This window comes from Pelobates fuscus, unplaced genomic scaffold (assembly GCF_036172605.1).
Source record: "Pelobates fuscus isolate aPelFus1 unplaced genomic scaffold, aPelFus1.pri scaffold_52, whole genome shotgun sequence".
NCBI classification, from domain to species: domain Eukaryota; kingdom Metazoa; phylum Chordata; class Amphibia; order Anura; family Pelobatidae; genus Pelobates; species Pelobates fuscus.
Genome location: NW_026961905.1, coordinates 5,001 through 23,102, shown reverse-complemented (window position 1 = coordinate 23,102; position 18,102 = coordinate 5,001). Strand labels below are relative to the sequence as shown.

The 18,102-nt window shown below is 45.2% G+C and overlaps 1 pseudogene; it reads left to right on the top strand.

Moving 5' to 3' along the window:
• Positions 1-6,156: 6,156 nt before the first annotated feature.
• On the top strand, positions 6,157-16,493 carry LOC134584868 (serine/threonine-protein phosphatase PGAM5, mitochondrial-like; annotated as a pseudogene).
• Positions 16,494-18,102: the final 1,609 nt, after the last annotated feature.

Genomic DNA, 18,102 nt, shown 5'->3' with positions numbered 1-18,102 from the left:
TCATCATTGAGTAAACTTTAACCCTGTGCCTCACAGTCAGAAGACACATTCCAGCCAATCAGCAGCACACCCTCCCTAGCAGACCCTCCCACCTACTGGACAACATCCATTTTAGATTCATTCTCAAGCTGCATACTTAGTGAGAGGAGGGAAAGTGTAGCTGCTGTTGAAGGACTCATCTGATCTCTGCTGTAAGGACAGCATCCCAAAAAGCCCTTTTTAGGGCTAGAACATCAGTCTGCTTTTTTTTTTGTGTGTAATGTAATTGCAGTTGCCTGCCTGCCAGCCAGCCTATGTGTCAGGCTCACAGCATATACTATGCCCACTTGTGCCACCACTCACTCACTGGTGTCACAATAGCTTGCATTTAAAAAAATAATAATAATTTTTGACTGTAATATAATAGCAGTCAGTTTATACAGTGGGCAGCAGAGGTACGTGTGGTGTGGTTCTCTGTGGTGGGTGAGGTGCACCTCCAATTATTAGCGGCCGACCCTAGCGGGCAGACTCGTGCGATATGTCCAGGGTTGTTGCACCGGTGGCAGGTGATTCTAGGCGAGTCCCGGGGGTAGTTGTTGGGCTCTTGACGGCGAGCTGGCCCTGGTGGTATGGGAGCACGGAACTCCGGGCGAGGGGTGGCAGCTGCGGTACGTGGTTCCACTTTGTTAGCTGGCCTTGGGGTACTTTGGCTCACTCTCCTGGTTTCGGCGTACTCGTCCGCCAGCCGAGCTGCCTCACTTAGGTTGTTAGGTCGTCTGTCCCTTACCCAATCCTGTAAGTCAGCAGATACACCTTGGAAGAAGTGTTCTAATAAAAATAGTTGTAGTACTTCTTCCCCTGTGTTGGTGTTGCACCCTCGTACCCAGTGTGATGCCACCCGCTGTAACCTAATTCCATGTGGGAGTCCACAACCTTTTTCTTGGACTGCCGGAAGCGGCGGCGGTAGGTTTCTGGGGTCACAGCTGTAAAATATCCTCTGGAGCAAGAGCCCGAAAGGCTTCATTGGCTTTGCCCGACAATTTACCAGACAAAATAATGATCTATTGGTCTGGTGGTACCTGGTGTAGTGAGCACTGCCTCTCAAAATCAGCCAAATATCCATCTATTTCTTCCTCACTTTCTACAAAAGCTTTAAACGCAGTAAACGGTATTTTCCTCCCTGTAGCAGCGGGTGGAGGAGTAGAAACTGCATATGTAGTAACTTGTCTAGCTCTTAACAGTTCCGTTTCTTGTCTCCTCTTAGTGTCTATCTCTTCCTTTGTGTCCCGGAACAGCTGGTTTATTAGTTCCGTGGATGTTGCTGGATACAAGGCTAGTCTCTGCTGTACAATGGCAGTAAGTACATCGTCCTCGCTGACCGGTGCAAGGGGCTCAGTTATTTCCATGGATCTATCCATTTCGTCTAGCTCCAGCAGGTCAGCTATCAGCTCCCTCCGTGGTCTGTTGCTGGCACTCCTACCACGACTCTCCAATAAATCTTTTAGTGTGGGTCTTTTCAGCTTGGCATACTGAGATTCCATTCAGCACTTGCTCCTTGGATAAAAGGACCATACCACCGCTGCCACCAATGTAACGGCTACCCAGGTAGTGAGAGGGTATCAGCCGTTGGTGACGTCCTTTTCCCTGGCAAGCTGCTGTGTAGAAGTAAAGTAAAGCTGGTATAATACTATCCACGAGATCCAGAGGGAGAGTCAGGTTCAGCTGTAAAAAGAGCAGAGTAATAATCCACAATAATCCCCTTCCAAGAACGAGACGAGGCTACGTTTTGAAGGGTCAAGAAGAACTGAGGACTGGAACACCCAGCCTGCTTTTTATTACAGTTACATGCAAAAAGAACACTCCCAGGGGGAGGAATAAAATCACCAATCAGATACAGGGTACAACCCACACATCCCCTCCCCTCAGATAACCATTTAACACAATTAACATGTACAGTAATTTATCTAAGTTCTGGATGTACCCCAAAAACAGGGGGTACAGCCTTAAGTCTGGTATCCCCAGATAGCCCTCGTCCAGGGGACCAACATATCCCCAAATCAGTCTATTCGGACAAATGGTTCGGGAGTTATAAGGTTCCAAAGTTTTGACCGACCGCACAGACCAACTAGCCGAAAATAGTTCCATAAGTTTTGGCCTTGCGGTCGGTCTCCGTTTGTACGGTGAAAAGATATGAAATTCGTGCCATCCAGTCGAATCTCGGTGTTCGCTTGAATCCCCATAGTTTGTTAAGTCTTTCTACCGAACAGCAGGGCGTTCGGTAGCTTTGGCACGATTCCCCGGTGCTATGGAGGTCTCAGCGGTGTTCGCCTAGTAGCGTAGCCGATTTTAGTTCCAGACGATGACTGGCAAACACCGCTGTTCGTGCGCAAGATGGCCGCGAACACGTGCAAAGTCACGAAATGGCGGCCACCTATACTTTACACAGTGGATTCGTGCAAACCCATACGAACGGAGGAAATGGAACGAACAGAGGATATAAACTGCAATTCCCTTGATTATTCTGACAGACACCAGGAACTTGTAAGGATCCGTTACACTGCTGTTTAACTCAATCAAACAAACCTGGACATCCTCACCCTTAACGCTATATGCCTAACACTGTTAGAGGCAGAGGAACACTATAGTATTCCTAATACTATAATGTACCTTTAACTATTAGTAGGATAATTGGAGCAGACAGGGTTAGGTAGATAGATATTGTTTTCTTTTTTTTTTCTTTTTTTTATACAATCTAACTGTATTCACTTTAGTACATAACTCTGTTACCTTAAAGGGACTCTTCACTACCCAAATTCAAAAAGAATGAAACATAATTAAATAAAATCCCCATTTAGTAGATATACTACCAATGAAAACATCCATGGATTTATGCATTTTTTTTTCATTTGGGGTATATATAAAATATCATACAAATGCTGCAGATCTCTTGTCTGTAGCTTTTGCAAGCCATACCCTTCTTCCAAAGCCCAGACTTTCTGTGGCTGTCCAAACACAACTTTCCCAATGCAGCTCAATGAGAAGTCCTTGCAAGGCAGGTACTTTGGGCAGTTTTTTAGGTGTTTGGAGTCAGGGCCAGTGCAAGGATTTTTGGGTACATAGGAGAAGATGTATTTTTCCGCCCCTCCCCCCCCCCAAAATAACATCTTCACCTATGTGCCGCTTAACCAGCCACTCTCTCCGTCCATTATTGGTCCCCTCCCTTCCCTGTCCCTTAGTGTTCTTCAAACCTCTCCCCTCTTTTCACTGTCCCTTGGTGTTTCTCTCCCCCCCCCTCCCTGTCCCTTGGTGCACCTCGCACCCCCTTCGTGGTGTCACTCCCCTTCCTGGTGTGCCTCCTACCTCTCTTGTAGCATTGCCGAGTAGAGGATATCCCCTACAGGAGCTTCAATTTTCTGTATCTGGCCGGACTGACAGGGAGTGCTCTCTCAGTGAGCACCTCCGGTCAGTCTGGCCGGGTACAGGAAACAGAAGCTCCTGTACTGTGCTCCGCCACGCTACACTCAGTGGTGTATACACACTGACAGTCACACACCCTCATTGACAAACACACAAACTCACTGATCTGACACACACTCATTCATTGACACACACACACTGACACTCATTGACAGACACACTGATAGTCACGCACTGACTCAATGACAAAGATACTCTCACTGATTTGACAGACACTCACAAACACACACTCATACACCCACATGCAACACTCATACAATCACTCACAGACATACACACATACACTCACTCACAGATAGTCACTCAAAGACACCCATACACTCACTCACGCACACACAGACAGTCACTCACAGACACACAGACAGTCACTCAGACACACAGACAGTCACTCAGACACACAGACAGTCACTCACAGACTCACAGACACACAGTCACTCACAGACACACAGACACACATACACTCACACACAGTCACTCACAGACACAGACACTCACACACAGTCACTCACAGACACACAGACACTCACACACACATACACACATACACTCACACACAGTCACTCACAGACACACAGACACTCACACACACAGATACACACACACAGACACTCACACACATGACGTCGTATTCCGGCTCCCGCGGTATCAGCAGAAAGTGCGCGAGGGAGCAGAGCGGTGAGATTAGAGCTCCCTCGCCACGTCTGATCTCAGCACTGCCGCACACCGCGCCGGGGGTTCAGAAGGTGGCCTGGCAGGAGGGAGAGCTGCCATCCTGCCGGTCACTGAAATCTTGTGCCCCCCGAGCCGGTGCGCCCTAAGGCGGCCGCCTGTGCCGCCTTATGGACGCGCCGGCCATGTTTGGAGTGTTTGTTTAAATTATTGTTTTGGTTTACCTATACATTGTGTAACACCAATGTTTCATTTCTGCATGGATTTTTTTTTACATCCACTAATTTTTTACTTACCTGATTCCAGCTACGATGTCCCTTGGCCCTGAGTCGAGACTCTGCTTTCTCCAACATCACTCGACAAGGGGACACTAATGCGCATGCGTGGCGAGTGCGGTGTGCGCATTATGCCTCCCTATAGGAAAGTAATAAACCAAGGCTGTCCTGTGGGGGGAAATAGCTGATGCTGGATGTCCTCATGCAGAGCGTGAAAACGTCCAGCGTCAGTTAGCGGACCAAAAGTCTGGTAACATTCCGGAAGCACCTCTAGTACCTGTCTGTCTCTAAAACTGCAATGGTATACATTGCATCACTAAGTGCAATAGGGACACTGTACTCAGACTACTTAAAGGGACTCTCCAGTGCCAGGAAAACAAACCGTTTTCATGGCACTGCAGGTCCCCTCTCCCTCCCACCTCCCATCCCATGTTGCCGAAGGGGTTAAAACCCCTTCAGTGACTTACCTGTAACCAGCCCCGATGTCCCTCAGCACTGGTTCAAGCTCATCCCCCGCCGACGTCAGCCGGTGGGGGTGACCTATTGAGCATGCGCGGCCGGTGGCGCACATGCATTAGACCTCCCCATAGGAAAGCAGTAAAAAATAATTTCAGTTCTTTCCTATGGGGATTTCGGCGACGCTGGAGGTCCTCACATAGCGTGAGGACGTCCAGCGTAGTTATAACACACAGACAGCCACTAGAGGAGAACTTAACCCTTCAAGGTAAATATTGCAGTTTATGAAAACTGCAATAATTACATTTGCAGAGTTAAGGGTAGTGGGAGTTGGAACCCAGACCACTCCAATGGGCAGAAGTGGTCTGGGTGCCTGGAGTGTCCCTTTAAATGAGCTGAAGTGGACTGGGTGCCTATAGTGTCCCTTTAAGCAAAGCTTGTTTTGATCCTCTTAATGAAGCTTCCCCAAACTCCGGCCCTCCAAATGTTGCTGAATTACAACCCCCATGATTCTCAGCCTATCTATTTCATTCATAGAATCATGAATAATCATGAATCATGAAGTTCAGCAATATCTCGAGGGCCGGAGTTTGGGGAAGCCTGCTCTCAATGCTCTAACTCAAGGGTTCCCAACCCAGTCCTCAAGTACACCCTACCAGGCCAGGATTTAGGAACTACCCTGTTGTGCCTAAAGTGTTTTTTTTTTCTTTCTAAAAACACCTTAGACACAAATGGATAATCCCTAAATCTTGGACTGTTAAGGGGTACTTGACGACTGGGTTGGGAACCCATGCAACTCATCCAGGCTCATACATACTCATACATGAAGGGAAAAAGAACATTATTTGTACACATCTTTTCAAGAATACATATATTAACAACTGTATGATATTTTGATTTGATTACAAATAATGAGATTTTAAAACAAACTGAGCTTTGTTGCCTTTTATCACTTTCCTTTGCAGGCTAGGAGATCTGAGAATTTCTGATCATTTCTTGATACATTCCACGGTCACGTTACCCTGCTTGCGCAGTACACAGAGCACATTCCTATTGATTTGAATCTCCTGCCCCCTATTAGCTATAACAATCTGCACCATGTGTCCCCTACAATTACATAATTGCAGTAACATTACAGTGCCTACAACTGGGTGGGAAGTTTGAACTAGTCGCTACCTATAAATTCCAGGCTCAGTGGTGGCTTTAGCATTATTCTGGGATTGATTTCTTGGTAACATGTTTCTCCGTAGAGCTGTGATTGCTTTTGGTGGCTCTGCTTTTGCAGTTTTTGCCTCTGTGGCTGTGGGAAAGAGTGGTGATGATTCTGGTTTTCTATGTCCACCTATATCTGGTGGACCCCAGGTAATTCAAACTGTTCTAAAATGTCTGACTACTGTGAGAGGAAATGTGGTGTGGTAGTTGATGGCATATATATTCGGCCTGATTTACTGAACAGCAGCCTTAGGTTTGAGAGTTAAATGTCCCAGGGAGAGATGTTAGGTTTGCAAGATGCATTACTGGTACTCTGCAAACCACGGTATGGGTCCCTGGGATGGAGCACTTGGAGAACAGGATGGGCCAGTGCTCCAATAGCACCAACTGCTAAGTAACAGTCAGACCAGAACTTGTATTTTGCTTAATAGTTTCACTTATGCCTAATTGCATCTCACCTGTATCTGATCAATTAGCTAGCAGGCTTTTAAAAAGAAGGGATCAGCATGCTGCAGGGTGAGCGGAAAAGCCAGAGGAATGGTGTCTTGCAGGTATAAATTTTGTAAATTGGCAAGTGGGAAAGCCACCCAATTCCAGATAGGGATTTGCTGTGTATAGTAAGTGCTCAAGCAAGAGCAAGGAATTTTGTTTTGTTTATTTTTCACTTTTTGAAACACTTGTGTTATTTATATATATATATATATATATATATATATATATATATATATATATATTGGAAGGCATGGCCTGAAGTTGTGGGAGGGGCTATAGACCTACAAAAGGGACTCCCTCTCCCCCCCCCCTTTCCCTACTTTCCTTTGTGGGTCAGACGAATAGCACTTCCAGGTCATACAAGACGCCATTTTGATTTCACCTCTGCTCCATGAGGTCTCATACTCCAAGCTGTGTCCAGGAATCCTGCTGCAGGGCTTTCCGTTAATCCAGTGGCTTTCTTTCCGGTCAGCATCACACTTGGTGCCTAAGGGACTCTCAAACCGTAAGTTGACCCACCTGTCGCGCCAGGATTAGTTCCCACGGCGTTCAGCACTTTACGGTTTCCTTTTGTTTTGCACGGTTATTTCATTACCTAATACTCACCTAGCTGTTCATGTAAAATCTGTTGTTTAAAATCTGTTGGGTTATAATCATCTGTGCGGTTAAAACTACAAACGAAATACAATTTTTCTCCTACACACTGTCCCCTACCGGTCTTTGGGTGTACTACAGGCTTCTTAGACATTATTGCATTTCATGTACAAACCAATAAACCACTGCATTTTCACCTACACACTGACCCCTATCGGTCATTTTGGTGTCCTACAGGCTTCTTAGACATGTTTGCATTTTCATGTATAAACCACTAAATTTTCACCTACACACTGACCCCTACCTGTCATTCGGTGTACTACAGGCTTCTCAGACATTATTGCATTTCATGTACAAACCAACTAACTACTGCATTTTCGCCTACACATTGACCCCTATCAGTCATTCGATGTACTACAGGCTTCTCAGACGTTTTTGCATTTTCATGTACAAACCAATAAACCACTGCATTTTTACCTACACACTGACCCCTATCGGTCATTTCGGTGTACTACAGGCTTCTCAGACATTATTGCATTTCATGTAGAAACCAATGAACCACGAGCCTATATGCTGACCCCTACTGGTCAATCGGTATACTACAGGCTTCTCAGACTTTATTTCACTTCATAAGCAAACAAACTAACTACAGCATTTTCGCTTTTATACTGACTCCTACGGAATATTTGCATGGTTGCACGCGTAAAATATAAGTCCTTCCAGTTACGTACTTTCACATATTAGGTTATTCAGCAGCCAGTCATGGTTCACTACACTCATGTTTCCGGGTACAGTTGTTTTCCAACCTGTAAGGGTATCTAATCATACTACCAGGTATATACACCTGCTTATGTGGTATTTACATACATTTTCTGTTTTCCCCTGGATACATCCTTAGCGTACTGGCAATTAGGGACTATAGGTCTCCAATAGGTATTCTCCTTTCTTGGCATCTACGCCTGTCGTATAGTGGTCCCGCGAGGCCAACACCCTGCCTCAACGCTCGGAGGCAAACACCCATCGGGCCACTTGTGAGCTAGCCGCCTTGCATGGTATATAGAGGGCCTCACCTGTCACTCCCCTCCCCTTTTTTATGGTTACAGTCACCGAGAGGCCAACATCTTGCCATTACGTTGGTGGCCACAAAATTTCCTCGCGCCATTGCATAGATAGCCACTAGCCACTTGGCAACTAGCAGGGCCTCACCTGTCACAAAACAAAGGATTAATTGTTTCGCCATGCGGCTTTAGCTAGCAAACCAGTACTAGCACACTGTGGGTTCATATAATAATGGCTATCTTCTTCTTTCACTTGGAGAGGATGTTGCTAGTCCCACACGACAAATTTGTCCTAACACAGCGGACGATCACGTTTCAGGCTCCAAGCTCTAGCACCTCAGAACTACCAGAGACAATTGGGTCGTCTCATTCTCTTTAGCAAATCCCAGATTTGCAACAATTTCCATGTTGACACAAGTAGTTTCAGTGCATGCAGACTGTGGCAGGTATGTTCCCAATACGTCAGGCACATGGAAACCATGTGTCCCAATTAATGTACCCTGAACATTACTTCACGTCTGTAAACATTATGCATTTCCAGTACTTTCTAACTCATCACCCTTCCAGACATTTAGTTGATTTCCTAATCTCCAATTTTAAATGCCTTCCGGACAGGTATTGCCATGTACTTTTGTGGAAAACTAGAATGCCCTAACTTGCAGTCATCACAGCAGCATCCAACAGCTAGCAATACACTATGGCCCAAGAATGGCAGAAAGATTTCTACCTGGGCCTCTCCGATCTACACCATTTACCGCGTGGCGCAATCCCATTGGGATTGTCACAGGGAATCTTCCCTCACACTGTAACTGATCATAGACTTATCTGCACCTCACGCCTTGGCTACCCCAAGTCTCAACTCCCTCATACCCTTCTGAGGAGTCTTCATTACAGCATGCCACTATTGTTCATACCATTACAGCTATCACTCAAGCAGCAGGGGAAGCCTGGTTAAGTAAAACTGATATCACAACGCATTTCAGACTGCCATCATCCACCCTACACTGGCACTTATGGGCAGCAGTCATATATTTCTTCTCCTGCTTAACTTTCGAGTCAAGAGCAGCCACAATCTTAAATATATTCGTAGAACTATTTGTTGGTTGTGGTTAAACATATCCAGATGCCCCACAGTCATACACTGCCGAGATGATTTCTTGTTGGTCAAAAGGAACGCCTTTCCCTCTAGAAGCTTCAAGGAAGCCATTAGTATGTCTGAACACTTGGGGGTCCCAGTATTCCCTAAGGTCACAGAAGACCCAGACACTATCGTTACATTCCTGGGCATACAACATGACTTGGCATCCTTGCCAACAAGTTACCACGTGAGAAATGGGAACAGTCACAACAACACCAATTACCAACTCCTGCTTGGTACGCGCAACCGCATGTAACTACAATCCCTGCCAGGTTCCTTAAAATTTGCAATGCGCATCATACCGCAGGCTGCACTTTCATCTCAGACCACTTTGCTTTTTCCACACTCCCGCATGATGATCAAGGGCTGTCCCTAGACAACCAAGCCACGGCAGACCTAACCACACGTAATGGTAAACTACTGTGGCAGCTGACGTGACAGCCGCCATGGCAGGGGGTCATTTATGGTCATGGATTACATGAACCTCGCCAACATAGCCGGGCTCTGACTAAACTGGCCTTGTCAACCAGCACTCAACACGCTTGCTACAGGGTTTCCACTTATACAATACGTTTCATGTTGGACCATGACTTAGATAGCTGGTTTGAGGTTTCACCATTTATGGCATTCACTTCTTTTGCCACCTTAAGTTAAATATTCTCGCACAACCTGGTTAAACTTTCTCACGGACATTCAACACTATATGTATTTCTCCTTCCCAAACAACAAAGGTTCCTATCCTCCTACCCCATCCATACCTTACTTGGAGACGTAGCCAAGCGGACGTTCCCGCTACAACTAAATACTGGCCATAGACAATGTTGAAACCGTATCAGAACCACTCGACCATGCACCAATGCAGTCATCAAAACTGCTACGTATCTAGCCTTTAACTGCTTTCTCAAGGTATAACTCACTATCAGCTGCAAACATCATAAACAAGAGTGCCTGTTGACCTCTTATTGTTCTAAAACACACAATACCACTATGTCCGGTCCCTTCCTAAAACTAAGACGAGTCAGATGTGTGAACCAGTGCATATAACCTACTATCTTACAAGCAATGCTGGGTGTCCGGTTTAAGGTACTGGTTACGTTCTTGGGCACGCCACCATACGCACCACTGAACCATTACTGTCACTGTACAATACTGTCCTTACCACAGGTAAGTTCATGCACTATATAGCCAAGATATCCCAGCACATGTTAAAGACACAGGGCCGCTCGGAATCATAGGCTTATGCGACTTACATACCACAGCCGGTTCAGGAATTAGGAAGCTTTCATTAAAATGTCTACCTGATGGTTAACAAATGCACTATGATCCTGTATGTTTTGCATTAATATTTCTCTTTTTGCCCACTTTTTACCGGCCTACAGCATACGTCGGTTTCAGCACACCTCAACCGATTATTCCTAAAGCTACATCGCTACAACCATCTTATTCTATATCATATGAGAGTGCCCCGAACACAAATATATATATATATATATATATATATATATATATATATATATATATATATATTTGACCAAATCTGAAAACAGAGCTGGATGTGTCCTGGACTTTCATTACCCTAGAAGGCTGTCGTTACAGGATCTGTGACAAAATCCTACCTGGAAGAGAGGTGGTGTGTTGCACTACTTACAATAGGTTGGTTTCTGGGCACTCCTGATCCCATAACAAATACAACATGCAGTTCATTTAACTGTTCCAGGGATAACTGCAGGTTATTTAACCTAAGATGACTTTTTTTAAATGTTCATTTTAGTAACCTACTCAGAAGTCGAGTTTTTAAAACCAACATTGCAATGTGATTGCTCAGCATCCTATATTGGGGTTTGTAACATCCTAGCTGCTACATTGAAATAATGGGATAATTTCTGTTAAGTGCAAAATTTGAATAGAAATGGCATAGCCAAGCTGGAAACATAGTTTCAGTTCTGTCTTGTTTTTGGCACATTGTATTGGTGACTGTACCCTGTTTGCACCACGTTTCAGAATGATCCACACCTATCGTCTAAAGCTGGTCATTACAGAGAAGGAGCGTGAGTGTAAGCTGCAGGAATGGAGGGGGTGAGGCATTCTAGGCACCAGAACAGCTGTAGTGGTTATGGTACTTGCTAGTTCCTTTAACAAGTTACATGCTGTCTTTCTTTCTACAGGGCGTGAACAGGCCAGCCTAACAGGACAGCGTCTGGCACTTCTTGCAAGTGAAGGGAATAACTTTAGCTGCATTATTTATTCGTCATTGACCAGATCCACAGAAACTGCTGATATCATCAGTCAGAATTTACCAGGTGAGCCATGTGTACAGGGGAAGGAAAGGTTTTACTGGACCCTCTATTGCACATGTGGGATTAGGCTGCTGCATGTAGACCTCTGAAATCCCAATTCTTGCTGCCTATGCATATTTTGAATAGTTGCAGAATAACCGTTATTGAGCTGTTTTGTTGGTGGTTTGGCTTTCTTTAACCTCCCTGGCGGTATGATTATGTCAGGAATTTTGTACCAAAAGCGGTACCATTTTTTTGCATGGAAATTTGGTGTTATGTATTGTAGGCCAGTAATTACTTTCTTAAACCTGACCAAAAGTACTCTCAGATGTGATAAAGTTCGAAACATAAAATCATGAATTATAATCTAATATAATTTTATTCAATAATGTAATAAATAATGAAATTTGTCAAACAAAGAAAATTCAGTAAACATCCTGGGTGTGGTAAATTTTGAAACATGGGACTGCACATAGACCGTCATCACAATCAAGGCAATGGAATCTGGTTTCCTTTCGGATTTTTTTTCCATTGCTATCTCGCTTTGAGCAGCAAACTACGCACATCCTTGTAGGTGCTGCCTTTTTTGCGGTTGGCGGGATGTAATCCATAAAGTGACGACCAGTCAGGCGTTCTGGGTTGACAACGTCAACAGCACGACGTCCAGATCTGTTCACGGCCACTGATGCCGTTTGGTAGTTCACAAAAATCCGCTCCGCCACCGTCCAGATAAAGTCAGAATGAACAAGAGGCTTGTCACTCTTTCCTCTGTGCAGTATATAGGCATTCCAGAGGCATTGTTCCAGTAGATGCCTGAAGATTTTTTTGTAATATTTTTTTTTTGTTGTTTCCGCATAGCCAGATAAAATGTCATCGCCTGATCAGCTCTATCTACTCCTCCCATGGTGTTGTTGTGGCTTCATGACATCTTTCCCACCTCTTGTGTGGACCATGGCAGTAGAGGTGTTATGCACTGTACTCATTAGGCATACGTCTTTTTTGTCACGCCAACGCATTGCCATCATCTTTCCTTTCTGCCAGGCAACCATTTCTCCTGTTTTCAGTTTTTTCTTGGCAAACATAGATGGCAGGTCACGTCGGTTGGCCCTAACGGTTCCATATCCATCAGTCTTGTGTTTTATCAGAAACTCGTACTGCTCAGGCGATGTGTAAAAGTTGTCCGTTGTCACACAATACCCCTGATTCAGCAATGGCTCAAGCAGTGTAAGGACTGACGTTGCCATCCCATAGCCACTGTACCTGGGGTTGAATTGTGTTCCTTTACCGGTGTATATGACGGAATTCCATATATAGCCAGTGGCAGACTCGCAGAGCATATAGGATTTTATTCCAAACCGTGCTCTCTTGGATGCGATGTATTGAATCCAGCTGAGGCGTCCCTTGTAAGCCATCAGACTTTCATCAATGCTGATGTCTCTATCTGGCACATAGGCCTGCTGGAATTTTTTTAGGATCATTTGGTATACTTCCCAGATCTTGAGTTTTGGCGCTGGATGTGTGGCTTCGTCAAATTCCTCGTTGTTGAAGTGCAAATTCTTCATTATGAGGGAAAATCGGTACTCTGACATGATGGTGCCAAAAAATGGGGTTGCCAGCCATTTATTGGTAGTCCAGTACCATTTCTGCAGGGGTTTCCCCACCACCCCCTGAAGAAGTATTAGCCCCAGAAACTTCCAGATGTCCTCTTTAGTCACTGGTTTCCATTTTCTGTTCCTGGAAAACTTGCTATGCAGAGTAGCTGATTGCTGCTCATTGTAGCGATTTGTCTCCGTGACAATCTTTTCAATGACGTCATCTGTGAGAAATAATTTTAGGTATGCCAAAGGATCATTGTGCTCAACGTCTACCTTCATCCCAGGTGATCCAGTAAACGGAAATCTTGGCGGCGGTACCTCATCCATACCGCAATCAATAAGGCACCAAGTGCGCACATCACTGAGCTCGGGTGCAGAATCGTCGCTGTCGCCACTTCTCTGGTCACTGTCGGTCGGATGACGAATCTTGCCACGAATCGCTATCACAGTCGCTCAATTCTGCGAGGGGCTCTGTGTCGCTGCCGCTGTCACTCATCTGATCCAAACCCGCTTTGGAGATGCTAAAGTGACGCTTTGATGCCATGGTAAAAAATTTATTTTATGGGCAGAAATTACAGCAAAAAGGGCAGGCAGGGCATTGTAGGATGATCAAATTTCAAATCTGAGGTGATATTGTGTCAAATCTGAGGTGATACAATGTAATCTGACAGGATTTCACTGTATCACCTAACTTTATGTGTGTGTGTGTGTGTGTGTGTGTGTGTCACTTTTATGCTTGAAACATTTGAATTACCCGCCCAGTTCCGCCCCCATGAGCCTCTGCGGCTCACAGAGAAGGAACCAGGAAGTCAGATGGAGGCATCCGCCGGGGCTCTCACCGGCAATCACAGCGCGGGGACATCGCTGGATCGCAAGGAGAAGGTAAGGAGACTCCGCTGCCAGCTCTGTTATCTACCCCGAGCGTGACTCGGGGTTACCGCTTCTGGCAGCGAAAATTAACCCCGAGTCACGCTCGGGAATACCGCTAGCCTGGTTAATCTTCTTATAGATATTAAAATGTGCAGCTCCAGTCTGCTTCACGAAGGACGTCCAATCCGACCAGTTCCTGCGGAATCCAAGTGGATACCAGATCTTTCTGTAAGCTATATCTAGTGGTGACTCTATTTTAAAGCGTTTCTGGTGTGCGTTCTGTTTCTGCTTTTAACCCTGGTCATTGTCTCCATCTTAGTATTTTAAAGATGGCCCACGCATTGAGGCTGCATTCAGGAAGTACATCCTCCGTGCAGATCCAGAACAAACAAAAGACAGTTATGAAATAATAGTCTGCCATGATAATGCGATCCGCTACTTTGTATGCAGGTAAACTGCTTCCACTTATCATTCTAAATCATCTGTGGTCACCACAGGTATCTTCCAGGCCCTCTATTCCTAACCTGCATTTTTGTTTTTCTTTAAACACCCTTATTTAACAAAGTAAATGGAGTACACTAAACCCAGAACAACTATACACAATTGAAATGAGAATCCAGTATTGTAAAATTGTGTGCCATTTTTACTATAATGAACTGTGCTGCTTATTTAACAGGTTTTCATCCAAATGTTCTCAAATCTTGTGGTAATTGGATGGCATGTACTAAACTGACAGCCTTTACAGCAGGCTTCCGTAAACTCCAGCCCTCCAGATGTTGCTGAACTACAACTCCCATGATTCTCAGACCATTTAATTCATAGAATCATAAGAGTTGTAGTCAGGGCCGGCTGGGGATACAAAGCTGCCCTGTAAAAATTTATGCCAGCTCCATAAATCATTGCGCCATGTAAGGTTATGTCGAGATTCTTTTCTAATATAAAATATTGGTCCTTTCAGAGTAACTGTTGAATTATACAGTAAGCATACTCGCATGCAGACAGACAAGCTAATTGATATAAATGATCTCATTGACATAAAAACACAAGCTCACTCACTAGCAAGCGCGCGCACACAGCTTATTGTAGTGGTACTGGTGTCTATAGCCTGTCCCTGCAGGCTTTTTAATGTATAAACTGACCTTTCAGAGAGAAGGCAGTGTTTGCATTGCTTCAAAGTGACAATCACTCAGATGGTCACTAGAGGTGCTTCCTGTGTTTCTACATTAAGGGCCTCCACGCTCTGGAGGCACTGAACATTCCCCATAGAGATACAGTGATTCAATGCATCTCTATGAGGAGATGATGATTGGTGTAGCTTTTTGCAGCTAATCCTATGGCAAAGCATTGGATTGGCTGAGATCATCAAGCTTGATGATCTCAGCCATAGAGGCAGGGCCAGTGGAGGGGAGACCAGCATGGCGTGGGGAAAAGTGAATAAAAAAACCCACTAATGACAGACACACTGACACACATTACTACTACCTGTGGGCGACCGGGGGTTGTGCAGGGCAGACAGCCGTCTGTGCTGGTGGCCGCAGGGGGAGCTGTGATGGCGGCCACTGGGGGAGCTGTGCTTTCTCTGCTCCCCCCCGCCCTCCCTCGCGCGCTACTTAATGATTCCGCGGCTGGAATATGACGTCATATTCCGGCCGCAGTCTCATTAAGCTGGGGAGCAGAAACCGCACACCTTGCAGTTTGCCTGGCCCTGGTTGTAGTTGAGCAACATCTGGGGGGCCAGAGTTTGGGGAATCCTGCTTTACAGCATTAAAAATAACCTCTCAAGACCCATATTGTACAAACTTGTCTTATGCCTTCCATGTACTGACAAAATGTATATCTTCATCTACAGGGCACTACAACTCCCACTGGAAGCTTGGCTCCGACTGCCTCTCTATCATGGTAGTATTACAAAGCTGGTGATAAAACCTGAAGATGCTTGGTGATGCTGGCTTTATGCCCCCGGGGAAACTCACGGGAGCTTAGCTCTGAGCTGGATGTCCTCCTAGAGACACACAAGTTACCATGACTCCCTTACCTTTCTGTTTAATATACACTCTCCAGTTGAAGCCGTCTTTCAATGCATATATTGCACACAGCATGGGTGGACCAAATGATAGTATAATTTTTTCTCATCCCTGCACTAAGATGAAGGTTCTAGTTTCTGAATATGCAGCACCATGTTCTGAGTTACAATGCCTTGTGTTCACCAAATGGCTTTACAACTCAAGCTTGGCACCTCCTATTGCTCACCTGTACGACATTGCAGACCCTGTAGCTATAGCTTGGCTGCCTAGTCCAAATGGCTTCTTGCAAAACAAAGTACAGTTGAAAGAAGTTACCTGGCTTGGTTAGTGTAAATACTGTATCTTAAATATAAGGGGCAGTTATAATAAAACAATGTAACAACCCATTTGTATGCATGTTGACAGGACTGCTTAATTAAAAGCAAATAAAGTGACTTCCTACTTATTTTCATTATTGTATTGGTGGCTTCTGGCTTCACACTTCTCATAGGTACTAGATGTTCTGAGCGCTCCATATGTTCAGAACTTGAACTAAAAGTTCATCCTTCATTGTATGTGGGTCGTGTGGACTTGCCACTCAAAGGGAGTATCTGATCTTGTTTGTGTTTGGCAGATACCTTGTGTGACCACTGTGGCTACTCTTCGCACCAGAACTGTATTAACCTTGAGACTTTCACCTAGGGTTTGGACATGGGCTGGTGGGGTCCTGTTTGGCCTCCCTGGCTGAGCCCCCTCACTTCATTGAGGGAGCATTTGTGGTCTGCACCTCCTTCAGCTACTTAAGAGCTCCCTAGTGCTTTTGGTCATTGATGGAGCACCGAGAGCTGTTAAAGTGGTCTGCATCTGATATTGGTGCCGAACACAATACTAAACCACCAGGGATCCAGCTTGCCTTCCACTAGACAATGTGAGGATATTTATATGGTGATGATCTTAACATTATAAACATTATCGAATTGATATATTGGCACTGTTTCCCTTAATTTAATGCTAAGAGCTACTCACTATTTTAACGCTTATAGACCCTGGAGTACACTTTATTAGAGGATTTGTATTTCACACATTACAAACCAACTATAATAATGTAGTTTATTGTGACAATGTAACATGCATGAAAATCAGTGAATATTTAGATATAACAAATATACAATACAGCAGTTGACCAGTTTTCATATAGTTCAATAGCAGTGGTGCCATGGCCCCCCTACATCATGCTGTGCCACACCAAATGCCAGCAATCTGTTGGCCATGTGTTTAGATTCTATTCCCTCACTAACAGCCTGAGGGAATGCAGGTGGGATGGCACAGGTCGTAGTGACAGCCCATGCTGCTGCTGCAAAGGCCAGAAGATGAAGCATGACTGACTGCACAGGCAATCGATGTATGTCAGTCCATCTCCATCTCCATCTCCATCTCCGATCTCCATCTCCATCTCCATCTCCATCTCATCATCTCCATCTCCATCTCCATCTCCATCTCCATCTCCATCTCATCGCATCTCCATGCTCCATCTCCATCTCCATCTCATCATCTCCATCTCCATCTCCATCTCCATCTCCATCTCCATCTCCATCTCCATCTCATGAATGCGCCAGAGCACTGAGAATCCATCTCCAGCTCATCTCATCTCCATCTCCATCTCCATCTCATCTCCAGATCAGCTCCATCTCCATCTCCATCTCCATCTCCATCTCCATCTCCATCTCCATCTCCATCTCCATCTCCATCTCCATGCTCCATCTCCATCTCCATCTCCATCTCCATCTCCATCTCCATCTCCAGCGCCATCTCCATCTCCATCTCCATCTCCATCTCCATCTCCATCTCCATCTCCATCTCCATCTCCATCTCCATCTCCATCTCATCTCCATCTCCATCTCCATCTCCATCTCCATCTCCATCTCACTAGCATCCCATCTCCATCTCCATCTCCATCTCCATCTCCATCTCCATCTCCATCTCCATCTCCATCTCCATCTCCATCTCC